The sequence below is a fragment of the Otolemur garnettii genome, unplaced genomic scaffold, assembly GCF_000181295.1.
Source record: "Otolemur garnettii isolate 467f Iridium unplaced genomic scaffold, OtoGar3 scaffold00150, whole genome shotgun sequence".
Classification (NCBI taxonomy): domain Eukaryota; kingdom Metazoa; phylum Chordata; class Mammalia; order Primates; family Galagidae; genus Otolemur; species Otolemur garnettii.
In genome coordinates, this window is record NW_003852545.1 from 872,665 (window position 1) to 886,587 (window position 13,923).

Here is a 13,923-nt window from a genome sequence, read left to right on the forward strand (position 1 = left end):
TGACACATTTCCGTGTCAAGACAGAGTCATTCAACCTGCAGTATAATCTTTGAATGGCAAAGACTATAATACTCTTTTCCTACCATGACAGCACATAGATCCTGAAATTAAAAGAGAATCAAAGTGAAACTGGCCTGTCCCACCATCATTATGTACGATATATTTGAGGAATTTTTCTTTCCTTTTCTGTGGGTTTGGTGTAGTTCCCTGGGAACACTAATATTTTCTTCACCCCTAAACTCAGACCAGTCAAGTAGAATCTAGGTAGAATTAGACCAGAATTTAAGAAAATACGTTTTATTAATATTTGTGAAATTAACCTTGATAATTATTAAGACTCATTGAGGGTTAAAGGATTCTAAGAACACAGTTATGCTGGCAGAATTTATCTGATAACTGTTTTGAAACTTTGTCTACATCTATGAAGACTTGTAACTTCTGTTTCTTTCTTTCTTTTGGCTGGAGCTGGATTTGAACCTACCACCTCTGGCATATGGGGCCAGCACCTTACTCCTTTCAGACACAGGTGCCACTCAAAAGGCTTATAACTTCTAAGACAAAGTAGAATAGCAAAATGAGTTGATCTCTGTTCATTTTAGCTCCTACGGTTTCTAATGGTTTGATAGTTACCATCCTAGTGGAGGTGGGGAGATGTCTTATGGTTGTTTTGATTTGCATTTCACTAATAACTAGTTCACTTTCTGATTTTCAGCTATCCCATTTCAGCATCTACCTGCCCCTCTCCTATAGTCCCATGCCAACACCTTTGCATGTGTTCCTAGAATAACCTGAACATAGCTTTTGGGAGCTAAGGACACCAAAGGAACTGTGTGCTGCAGCCATCTGGATCTGTGTCCTGTTTGTTCACGGCTGTTTTGTGCAGACAGAGCCGCAATCGCCATTATTGTTACATCACTTACCATCGTTGCAAGCCCCTCCAGCTGAAATGTCTCTCAGGGGATTTAAAGGTCTTATCCCCATTCCCTCCAACTCCATCATTTTTCTCTTTCTCTAATTAAATATGAACTAAAAAAAAAAAAAATCCTAGCGTATTCAGCATAACTACATAGACAAAGGAAATTAGAAAGTGAATTAATCCTTAGGGTAACAAAAATCAAAACTATGATGAGACACCTCTTTGCATCCATTAGGGTGGCTTACTGTCAAGATCACGGAAGATAACAGATGTTGGGAAGGATGTGGAGAAACCGGAAGCCTCATACAATGTTAGTGGGAATGTAAAATGTTTCAGCCACTGTGGATAACAGTACGAGTATTCCTCAAAGAATCAAAAAATAGAGCTAGAGGTAAAATGCACAGAATGATTTGGTTTAGTTGATGATGGACCATGTATACAATGGTGGACTCATAAGGTTATGATCCCACAATTTCGTTACACCTTTTGTGTTTCACTATGTTTACATATGCAAATTCTTACCACTGTGTTACAATTTCCTACAGTATTCAGTACAGAAACATGCTGTACAGGTTTGTACAGCAATAGGAGTTATCAGCTACGTCCTATACCCTACGTGCGTAGTAGGCTACACTCTCTGGGTTTGTGCAAGTACATGCTGTGATGTTTGCACAAGGATGCTACCCTCAGCGACACACTTCCCAGCATGTAACCCCATTGCTAACTTACCCATGACTGTAACACATGATGCGGCAATCCATCTTCTGGGTAGAACCCCCAAATAATTGATAGCAGGGTCTCAAAGAAATGTTCATACATCTATGTTAATGGCAGCATAATTCATTCAAGATAGCTAAGCCATGGAAAGCACACATGTGTCCATCTACAGATAAATATAAAAGCGAAATTTGGTGTATACATGCAATGGAATATTATTCTGCCTAAAATTAAAAAAAATCTGACATTTGCTACGTTAAGGATAAACTTTTTATGCAATATGACATTGATCTAAAAAAATATATTATTTCACTGATATGTGGTAGTTAGGTTAGTGAAAACATTGAGATAGGAGGTAGAATGGTGATTGCTAATACCTGGGAAGAGGAGGAAATGAATATTTATTGTTTCATGAGTATAAAATTTTAGTTTTTAAAAATGAAAAGAGTTATGAAGATGGGTGCGGGTGAAGTTTGCACAACATAAATGCATTTAATCCCATTGCATTGTACACTCGAAATGTTTCAGATGATAAATTGAACATTGCTTATTTTAGATTAATATGAGAATACATACAATCAGGTTACATAATTTGCTTTTACAGGGTTTGAGTCTGAGTTGTAGGGGTGTCCTTCACCCAGGAAGTATATGATGTACTATGCACTGTACCCATTGGCTGGGACTGTGCCCATCCTCTTCCTCCCTCCCCCTACTTGAGTTTCACTGAGTTTTTTCTGTCATGTGAGCATGGAGGTATCAATCCACTAGTTCCAAATACCCCTGAGTACATGTGGTAATTATTTTTCATTCTTGTGATACTTCACATAGGAGAATGGTCTTCATTTCCACTCAGGTTGTTATAAAATCTATGAAATCTCCATCTTTTTATGGCTGTATAATATTCCATGGTAAACCTATGCATGTGCCACAGCTTATTAATCCATTTATGGAGTGAAGGCCACTTGTGTTGTTTCCTGTGAATTTCATCACATTAAAAACTTCGAAGAAAAAAAGACGTCTGCTGCTACAAAATGAGAGCTGATATGAGGATTTCTGGGACCAGGGACTTCCCTATGGTCCTTCTTCATATACCCGTGACACTGAATATAATAAATAAGCAATTTCACAACTGTACCTCAACAGGACATGGCAACTGAGGTTTGCACACATTAGGAATAAAGGCGTAGTTCTTCTTATTGAAAAGAACCACAGATCAGCCACAGTTCTGGCTTAGGGTAAGGGGAATTGAGCTTGCGTGGAAGAGAAGGAAGATGATAAATGTTGATCATGGTCTTGAGACTAATATGTACATGTAACAAATTGCGTTCTTGAAAATTGTTATTTAGTTGCCTGATGCTCTTTTTTGTCATAAATATAGGGATTAACATACATTAACTTCAAGTATCCAACTGACTTATAAAAAGTTTAATTAATTGCAAAGTATAAAAGCTGATATTATTGTTTACTGACACAATGCCTCATCTGTCCAGGTACTTCCACGATACTGAGTCCACATCCATCCTATGAAACAGGTGCTACTACTATTGCTGTCGCTGTAATTATCATTTTGCAAATGAAAAAAGCAAAGGGATAGAGGAGCATTGTGACCTTTGCTCATTAATTAGCAATGAGTAAATTTTAATTTGGAAGTCTGGCTCCAGGTCTAGTGGGTTTTTTTGTTTTGTTTTTGCAGTTTTGGGCAGGGGCCGAGTTTGAACCTGCCACCTCTGATATATGGGGCTGGCACCCTACTCCTTGGGCCACAGGTGCCACCCCAGGTCTAGTGTTTTTAATCAATGATTCCATGAAACTAAATATTGAGCATTTTGGTTTTTTCTCAATCAAGAAAGCAGAATTTTATATTTACTTAACATGTTTTTGATATTTTGATATTTTGAAGATACCTTAATGAGTTTCAAATAAATGATTTATGATTATTCAATTTAGATAAAATAGGCTTATTAGCAATATATACCTGACTGAGAGTAATCTTCTTTTCCACCTCCTCTTCAATATAAGATATTCAAATAATTACAAAATGCTTCAAGGAAAATACAGTCTCCTCCTAGATCTGAAGACCAGCTTAATTTCTCTCAAGGATAATAACGATAGTGTCTACCTACAGAGCAACAGTTGTTTGTATTTGGTATCTGTCACCTTATGAGCTTAGAGGTTTCCTAAGCTCAGGATTTCTGAGATTTAACACTGACATGATGTGTGCGTAGCATCTGACTGTGCCTGCTCTGCACGGCCCTTTCCTCCCAGGAGATTTGAGGGCAAAGGGAACAAATGGGAACAGAATCTCCAGCTGATGCTCTGCTGTAAGGAATAACATATTTTATTTCTAGCTGGGACAGAATCCTAGTAATTCAAACTGTGGCAAAGACACCCACCCTTTGTTAATTTTTTAAAAATAGTCTTGAAGTATATTATTGAATTTTGATGCTTTAAATTCAAATACATTTGTAAAACATTCTCTCAGGCAGTGAAGCTTCCACGTTAATAAAGTTGTTGCTTATAGGGTGTATGCACACCCCTTGGGGGTGGGACACAATTGTAGGAGGGACTTAACCTAACATGCAAACAGTGTAACCTAATTCTTTGTACCCTCAATTAACTTGAAACAATAAAGGAACCACTCAAATATAAAGAAAAATATTGTTGTTGATTAGAATAAATGAATTTTCTCTTGCCATACCACATATACACCACAGGTTATACAGGTTTATACTTGTGAAACTTAGAGTACAATTTCCCTAATTTGATATTTGATGTTAGTTTGAATTAATTGGCCTGCTTTGACTTCATGGTGGGAGTATACTTTGCACTTTTTGACTTTGGTCTTAGCTGTATTACTAGCTTTGAATAAGGAATGAGAGGTTGGGAGTCAAAAATGTTGTCAGATGCTTACTTGCCGTAGGCCTCTTGCAAATCATGATCACATAAGAATAACTTCACTGGTTTAGCTGTTTGTATTTCACCTGGAACACCAGATGAACTCACATGGTGCAGACTTATGCCAAGTTCAAGATGAGTAAAAGCCTAGATAAAGCTTCACCTTGGGCAGAACAGTTCAGCCAGACCCACCAGAGGCTGGGTAACACTGAGCAGCCTGCATTCTGCAGAGTGAAGGCAAGTTAATGTTTTCTTTTTCAGAAATATCTGGCTGATAGGCGTGTTCATCTTGTGTGTGTGTGTGTGTGTAGAGAAAGAAAGAGATATTAAGATGGATTTAAAATTATACTGAAAACTTTCAGGTCGCTTACACAAACCGTGTTCCTTCTCTTCTACTCTTGCTAACAGAGCTCACATTAACTTTTTGGAAGTCTGGCTCCAGGTCTAGTTGGTTTTTTTGTTTTCCTTTTGCAGTTTGGGGCAGGGGCCGAGTTTGAACCTGCCACCTCTGATATATGGGGCTGGCACCCTACTCCTTGGGCCACAGGTGCCACCCCAGGTCTAGTGTTTTTAATCAATGATTCCATGAAACTAAATATTGAGGATTTTGTTTTTTATCACCCAGATAAGTTGCTTTATAAACTTCCAAAACAGTTTAGTTGTTCATACTTAGCAGCTTTTTGCTTTGTTTATTTTTGTTTGGCTTATTTTGCTTTCTTCGTATAAATAGAGCCATTCATGTTTCAAGAGTGTTAAGGGCTATCCTTCTTTCTTTGGCTACCTTGCAGGTGTTAAAACAAGTTTCAGACCATATTCTACACAACGCATAGAGCACCTATTACAGTAAGGTACACAGGCACATCAATGGTTTAATCTTTTGTACAACTTTATGTTACTCCTTGTCTATGAATTAGTTGTATTAAACCATTCGTGTGCTGTTAAGTCCCCCAGAAAACACATACACACGAGTGCCTATATATATACCCCCCAAACCAAAAATCACTCTCTAACAGTTGCTGATTTCCATGACATAGTTAACTCCCACCCTGGCCAGTTTTAAGTAACAAATTTAGTCTCTAAATTAGGCACTGGGAATGTTACCCATTGGTTCTTGCTGGCTGGTACAAATTGGCAGGAGCACATGACTTTTTAAAATCATATTGCATGAACGGTGTGCTCAAGGCAATGTGATTGTATTCCACAGACTTAGTTTAGCTAGTCTGACAAGAGGTGCCAAGTCACCACCACCTTCTGCATTTGGTGGCTGCACACAGGAATGTTTTCAAAGCAACCTTGGGCAGAATTCTGAATGGCAAAAAGTGAAGGGCTTACAAAATTCTTAGGACCTGTCCATTCAAGTATGGAAGTGTCTTCACAGTGTTTTAGCTGATACACACACTTTCACCAGCACCTTCATTTTCTTTCTAAAATCAACTTCGCTACTTCACAGACTCTCACCTTATTCCATAAAAACCTGTTTTGAACTTTGATTAATTAGGAACTTGTCTGGGTCTGATCAGTGACAAATACAGCTAAACTATAAAATATTGATATCTTGATTGATATCTTTATGGATAACAATTTTAGATTACAGTGAATGACAACTTAAATGTATAGGTAAAATACAGTAACATATATATGAATATAATTTACATGCTACATAAGAGTGACTGCCTCCAAATGGAGAATCAATTTTAATAATAAGTCAATGATAACCATTTACATTAATGGTGATCATTTGTTTGACCCAGTGGGAGACAGTGAAGAAATGTCTACTACAAGAAAGCTGATAAAAATATCCTTGATCATTAAAAAAAAGACATGGAACATAGGTAGCCTGTATTCTGTTGTATGTTACATGTCTGACTAGCATGGCAGGGATGATGACAGCCAAATTGTGACTATGCTGGGAGCTAAATTAATCAGCAAACCCCAAATGCTGTCTAAGTTGCAGTCAAAATGTGAAAAGGACCTGTACCTTTAATGTTGACCTTTTTAAACTCATATTTAGTTACTTTTCTGTAAAGTGGCTAGGTAACATTCCACCTGATATAAATATGTGTCTGCATCTGAAGGGCCTGATTGATTTGCGTATTTTCTTAAGCATCAAGATAAAACCACCTATTGTTTAAAAGTAAACTTCTAAATAATTCTGATTACAGCCTTGGGTAGATATAAGAATTATAATAATCTCCACTGTCTGCATAAAAATACTTTTGACAGTGTATGATCATATTTCAAAGTTGGTACATACACAATAAAACTAATATTAAGAAAGCAAAAAGCAAAACAGGAAACCCACCAAAAATTTGGTATATCAAGAGCTACAGTTTTTGCATATTCCTTACATTGTGGATTGCTGGGGGCAGGGTCTTTAAAGACCTGTGGAAACAGCAGCCATTGGGAACAGTGAAACTAAATGTGGGAGAGATAAAGGGACAGGACACACGGAATAGTTTTACCTGGAGGAGTTTCCCTCCAGGGTTAGGGTACGGGCCCTCCTGCCCATGTCTCAGGGCTTGAGCTGTTCCCTTGATCTCTGCCCTGGCCATTATACAAATCCCCACAATGGGTATTTGCTTCTGGAAGGTTGTTGACTGTTGACAGGGCAGGGGTTGGCCAGGTTAAGGTTCCTCCCCAGGCCTGGCTGCAGCTTCTGCTATGGCCATTGTTCTTCAGAGCACTTACAGACCCCACAGGGGGTTTTGTAAGCTGTATCCGTTCCCTACAGGCCAGGCTTTCAGTAAGAGCAGAAAATGCTCAGACAAGTAATTCAGCTATTATGTTAAAAGTAAGCTAGCTAAATCATTTTTATTCTGCCTTGCTCAGCTTATTTCTCTGTTTTTCCCCTTTTCTGGGGGTGTTTTCTCTTGCCTAGGAAAAAACCATTCTCCCTGCAGTGGATTGAATATTTCAATTCATTTTTTTCATCTATATTTGAAGATTATTGCATATCTAAGACAAATAATCTAATGTGTCTGAAATATTTGATTTTTCATAATTTTAGTTAGAAGCGTGATTTGAAATATCACATTTTTCAAGTAATCTCAGGTAAAAATATGTACCGTTACGTCTGATTTTATTGATATTATTTTTCAAATCAAGACATGAAAAATACTTCTCTATTATATGTAAATCCTGCAGATGTGGGAAAGGACTAAATCACAAGTTTAAAAAAATCAGAAGATGTCTGGTTCTGTCACATGGTGTCAAATACACTTTTGAGACTATGTTTATTTTAGTGTAAGTTCATTTCGTTATGTTTGGTAAAGTTCTTCCTTGTGATAGAGAATGGCAAATACTTTTAAAAGCTATCAGAGGAGAGCCAAGGCTGGTTATCAGAAACAAATGGACCAAAAAATCTTTGCAGATAGAAATCTGCACCAACATCTGAGAATATAAAGCTTAACCAGATGTTGTTCCCCCCACAAGAGATATAAATGTTTCATGGAGATAAAAAGTGACGCTGTAGCTGTCACAATAGGGACAAAGGCTGACAGGAAATATGGACATTCCTAGTCTGGGGCTTTCCACTTTCTAACCCCATACCTGCCAAAACAAACAAACAAAGCAAAACCAAAAACAAGAACAAAACAACTAGACTGAAAGAAGGGTACGAGGAAACATCAGAGAGATCAAGAAAAATATACCGTTTTTTCTAGTTCTCTTGGTGACGGGAGTGATGGCCCCATCACTTCCTCGCCCTGTGAGCATAAATGCATCTCTCATAGCAACAGGTGCAGAGGATTTGATCTACCCGGGAATCTGTGAAGGTCTTACGATTGGCCTTGATAATGGAATGTGTCACAAGTAACAATACGGAACTTTCAAATTCAGCCTTAAAAGGACTTCCAGTTTCACTCCATGCCTCTCAGAACTCAGTCATCACAACTGCTTGGCCTCTGTATGTGGCCTGAGCTTCTCACAGGGTGATGACTGAGTTCCGAGAAAAGTCTCACACAGAGGTTAAGTGGTTCAGAATAGAGGTGTTTTCCTTTGTCAGCCTCAGTGGAGGCCCCATCTAACCGTCTGTACCAACCACCAGCTGTTCAGTGAACCATTTAAATGTTCCAGCCAAGTCAGCCTCTTAGTGTAAGGCAGCCCACATAATCACGAGAAATACAGTATAAAATTGTTACTCTTTGATCCACAAAATTCTAGGGTTTTTTGTAATATAAAGCCAGAAGTAAATAAGAAAATCTTCTGGATCTATATTCTACAAGAATTCATGTGTTTCAACTTCAACAATTGTCAGTTCTTAAGATTAGAATTGGCTTTCCTTTTATATTCTTACAATCTTATTTCCTACAATGCTATTTTCAAGATTCTGGGCAATGAAATGGTCAATACAGAGCAAAGATATTTTTCTTAAGACATCTGTGGTGTTATGGAAAGCCCAGTGTCGTAAACTCTGAATGCTTTATGCTTATATTGAATTTGTATTTCATAAAGAATCCAGAGGTTGAGAAAGGAAATCTGAAGGGATTTTTGAAAATTACAAATGCTAGAAAATTAAATGAAATTAAGGTAGACTTTACAGAGAGGAACATCCCCAAGATTAACTCAGTAAACACCAAGTCGTCTGTGTAATGTTGACCCAAAGTGTAGTAACAATGAATTCTGGAAATGTGAACATGAATTAGATATTAAAAGGCTTTGTAAACTCAACTAACAGATTTGGATCTTTTAATATAGCCATTTCAGTGTTTCAAATGTAGTTACCACATTTGAATTTGGAAGAAAAAATTGGTTAAAGTAAAACTTTATTAAAATGACATATAGCCCTTCCACTTTGGTTTATGAGAGTCTTGGGGTCTGGAATGATTTTTATGACATCAATGCCTAGAATGCTGGGTAAGGTACGTGGAAAAAAAAAACACATACACTAAGGGTAAATTTTAAGTATTTTCATACATTTGTGACATAATACACATTCTAATTAGCTTCATTTCTGGCAACTTACTACCTGAAATCCTTTCCATGGTAACGCTCTAAACTCTATTTTCATTTCTGCTTCTGATGATAAAAAAAGACGTGTGAACCCAGAAGGAAGAGAGAAAATCAGAGCAAAAGGTAGAATTTACATCTATGTTTTACTATAGGTTTCTCTGGAGAAAAGAATTATTCACTCTGGCTAAGGAAAATGAATTATTTCTTTGGCAAAAATCTAAGTAATTGTGCCTATAAATAATAACATATAGTATTTTGTACTATTTATGTAAAAACAAAAAATAAAGATTAAGAAAATAATGCAATAATTTCTCAATAGCTAATTCTTTAATTTTCTGATAGTAGTTGGGTGAATGACCTAACAAGTTTTTGTTGTTTAAAAGTAAGTATTTGTTCTCATTTGAAGCATGGTTTGGCCTATTTCTTTATAGCATCTTTAAAAAGTCCATATATAGGCCAGATATGGTGGCTTAAGCCTGTAATCCTAGCACTCTGGGAGGCCAAGGTGGGTGGACCCATTGAGCTCAGAACTGTGAGACCAGCTTGAGCAAATGTGAGACCCCATTTCTACTAAAAAAATAAAAATAAAAAAATTAGTTGGACATTGTGGTGAGTACCTGTAGTCCCAGTTACTAAGAAAGCTGTGGCAAGAGGATCACTCAAGCCCGGGACTTTGAAGTTGCTGTGAGTTGTGATGCCAGGGCACTCCACCAGGGCAACAGAGTGAGACTTGCTTAAAAAAAAAAAAAAGTCATTGTACATAGATAGTAGATCTAAAGCAGTCTCACTACTACAAAAAAGTAACTATGTGAGGTGATAGATGTGTTAATTATTTCACAATGTATATGTGTATCAGAACATCACACAGTGTACCTTAAAATATATACAGCTTTTATTTGTCAACCTCAATAAAGCTAGGGAAGAAATCCTTATATGTAAGAGTTCACCCCTGGACTCTGATCCTGCTATTTGAAAAAATTGTTCCCTGATCATGGCTTTCAGCTTGAGTGACCTAAAGAGTCACGAGAATGGCACCTGAGTTGTGTATGTGCAGGAGGGCAGAAAACTGACCTCCAGGAGAGAATGTATATGTTAGGTGTGGCAATAAAGAGTCTGCATTCCAAAGTCTCTTGACACTGGGGAGGAAGGTCACGCTCAAGGTCGCAGTTTTGCAAAAACAAAGGTGGAGACATTCTATCTGATCTTCTCCCTATCCTCCCTATCAGTACTGATCGCTGAGAAGCAGCTTTTATGTACTTCTTCCTGTTTTATGATAATAAATATGGACCCAAGGTTTGCTTGGGAGGATTCCTCCCTGAGCGCCTCAGGCCCCTGGCACAGACTCTGTGTCAAGCCTCTTCATTCCTCCCACCAAAATCCCTTCATTCTTCTTTCTAAAGACTTCTATAGCTTTTCTCAATATCTATAACCACGGTCATTGATGTATAAAACTAAGTATGGAACTCAAGTTTTAACACAAAAGTATCATTGATAAATAACAATTGTCACTTCATGTAGCTATGCCATTTGGATTTAAAACATGTAAATAAAATAGTCTTTATAAAAATGTATCAAGCACTGAGTAAATAAAGATGATCAAATCCAAAAGGAATAATTTTTCACCCATCTAAATAAGATGTATCAAGTCACACTTTCAAGAGGAAGGATTTATCCACTTGAGTTCAGGGAGAACGTGTGATGTAGAGTTAAGTTAAAATTGTTGCTGAGGAGAAAAGTGCCATGGAAATTTAAAGGCAAATTTGAATATAGAAAAGATAGTTTATTTTAGTAAAGGAGTGAAAACAAGGGAAAGCTGATTAACATCTGATTCAATATATCAGGTCGCAAAGTAAACCTGTTGGAGCCGGAAGGTAATGTAGCCAACAGTATCGGTTCTTAAAATACACGTCATCAAAATGGAAAAGGCTGCAAACCAGGTAAACCATCTCCTCACTTGAGAAATCCCATTCCAAGGAATGTTCTGGCTCCAATTAGATTTAGTCAGTTTCTAAGTTCAGACTCAATTTCTTCAATTCAGATTCCAAAAATGTATCATAATTGTAACCAAACCAGATCAGACACCTCACATCTCATGTTATTTTCTGAATAAAGCCTTATAAATGATAGGTTCTGCATGATTATTTGTTGAATAAACAAATATTCCTAAAATAATAATGAAAGACTGAAATATTACTATCATGCAAGAAGTTTACAATAGAACATTTTAAGTGATTTAATAAAAAATCCTGGTTTAGGACATAAAAAGTATGTTTTAATAGCTAATACTCTGCTATAAAAATCATTTTATACCATTTCAGAAAACAGCACTCTATTTAAGTAACAATAGAATCAGTTAGATCAGGTGTGTGGCTATTTGAACGTTTCGTAGTAAAGTTAATAGCTTAAGTACTACTTAATTCTGGAAAGAGTCTAACTCATGCATATTAAATGTATGTATAGTAGAGTTACACCAGCCCAAGAAGAGGGAGAAAGAAGCATTAAATTAGCAAAAAGTTTGTGAAAGAATGCTACACATGGATAAATGATGTGTAAAGAGAATTTTTCTTTTCTGTTGCAACAGAGTCTCACTCTGTTGCCCATGCTGGTGTGCCATAGCATCAGCTCAGCTCACAGCAACATCAAACTCCTGGATTCAAGTGAACCCCCTGCCTCACCTTCCCAAGCAGCTGGGACTACAGGTGCCTGAAACAACACCAGTTAATTCTTTATATGTTTAGTAGACACAGGGTCTCCTTCTAGCTCAGGCTGGTTTCAAACTCCTGGGCTCAAGGGATCCTCCTGCCTCAGCCTCCTAGAGTGTTAAGAATACAGGCATTAGCCATGGTGCCCCCCCTTATAAAAATAAATTTAAAAAGAAAAAACGATCTTCGGTCATGAAGTTGGTACCTCTAAAAGTAAAACAAATTCTAGAGAATGTACCACCAATAATAATCTGTAGATAAATGGATGAGGATTACCTAGAAAGGATCAGGCAAGATTCCTATGATTCCTGCAGCATTTATTTACTCCTACTTAGATCATTTTTTTAATGGATGCTTTTTTACTAAAAATAACAACATAAAAATCTTAGAGAAAATTACCAAAAAAAAAAAAACCTAGTAAAAAATAAATTGCCATGAGCCATAAATGAAATAGAAGGGATAGAACAATGATAAGCATAAAGATGACCACTGAAGAGCACATATGCCAAAGCCGGCCGGGGGGAGTTTGAGAAGACAAGGGGCTTCTATGACGGTCTGTTTTCACAAGTCAATCTGACTGAATTATCTGAGAGGACCCAGGTGGCTGGTAAACCGTTATTCCTGAATGTGTATTTCCAGCCACTCCTCATGGCTCACATCACCCCCTGAGCTCCACGTCTTGTCGGCAGGCAGCAGCATTAGCTTCTCATAGGAGCCGGAACCCTCCTCCAGACTCTGATGCAGAGGCTCTAGGTTGCCCTCCTTATGAGAGTCTAATGCCTGATGATCTGAGGTCGAGGTGAGGTGGTGACGCTAGGACAGGGGAGAAGCTGGAAATACTGATTATCAGTAGCAGAAGGGTTTGGCTGCACAGAGGCCGTAATAAACCAACTGCTTGCAGACTCTTCTCAAACCCAGCCTGCCATCCATCATCCGTGGGAAAATTACCTTCCGTGAAACCAATCCCTGATGCCAAAAGGTTGGGGACTGCTGCTCTGAGCAACCAGAATAGTCAGTAGGGAGTCTCTTTATTACAGAAATTTACATTTTCTCAGAGTATAATTTTTCATCTTAAGCCATGTATATTGGACATTTAATGCTTAAGCTTTATCTTATTGTAATTGCTTTTTCTGAGTCTCTGATGGCCTCATTTTAATTTACTTCGTATCTTATAAGGTTCTGGGCTTGAAATTTCAACATATGAATACTGAGTGAGACACAGTTTAGCCGTTAGCATGATTTCTCTATAAATTCTAGGGTACTTAAGTGAATAAAAGGCAATTATTTACTTTTACTATCCCTGTAAATTCACAGAGATATGGTCAATATTATCAATAATTACTCTTATCGTAGTTCGCAAATCTATAACTCCAGCGAATGTTATGTTCTTTAATCTCACTTTTATTATACTATTGAATTTTTATCTTCTTTTTTCTACAAATATTTATTTTTTAGAAATGGATTCTTATTTTGCAAACATTTTGGTGGCCTATTTTTCCATTCATATTTCATTTAATTTAACATTTTAATAAGTTTCTATAAACAGAATCTTCAGTGGCAAAATTCTTTAGCAATTTCAATGGATGAATTATATTTTATTATATACATTTAATATTAAATATTTTTATTCTAGTAAGAAGTTTCATTGTTTTCAACTTTTTATTAATGTAAATAATACTTATATGCACATATGCTAAAAATATCTTACACATCTTTGGTGAATTTTTCATGATTTATTTCTAG